The sequence below is a fragment of the Colossoma macropomum genome, unplaced genomic scaffold (assembly GCF_904425465.1).
Source record: "Colossoma macropomum unplaced genomic scaffold, Colossoma_macropomum, whole genome shotgun sequence".
Taxonomy (NCBI): domain Eukaryota; kingdom Metazoa; phylum Chordata; class Actinopteri; order Characiformes; family Serrasalmidae; genus Colossoma; species Colossoma macropomum.
The window spans coordinates 18263076-18263388 of NW_023494790.1; positions in this window are offsets into that span (position 1 = coordinate 18263076).

The window sequence follows — 313 nt, forward strand, 5'->3', positions numbered from 1 at the left end:
GGTCCTGACTATTGAAGAACAGGGTAAAGGGGGCTAACAAAGCAGGCAGAGAGACAGATGGACTACAGTCTGTAATTGTAGAACTACAAATTACAAGGTGCTCCAAATTGGTGAGTGAGCACAAATTATTTCACATTATGTATATGTATATATATATATATATATATATATATATATATATATATATATATATATATATATATACGGGGGACTACTAACATTTTTAACACACCACATCTCCTCATGAACTTTTGCCTCGGTCCCTTCCTCCGGAGCTGTGACCCCGCCCATGTCGGGAGTCCGCTCGTGCAGG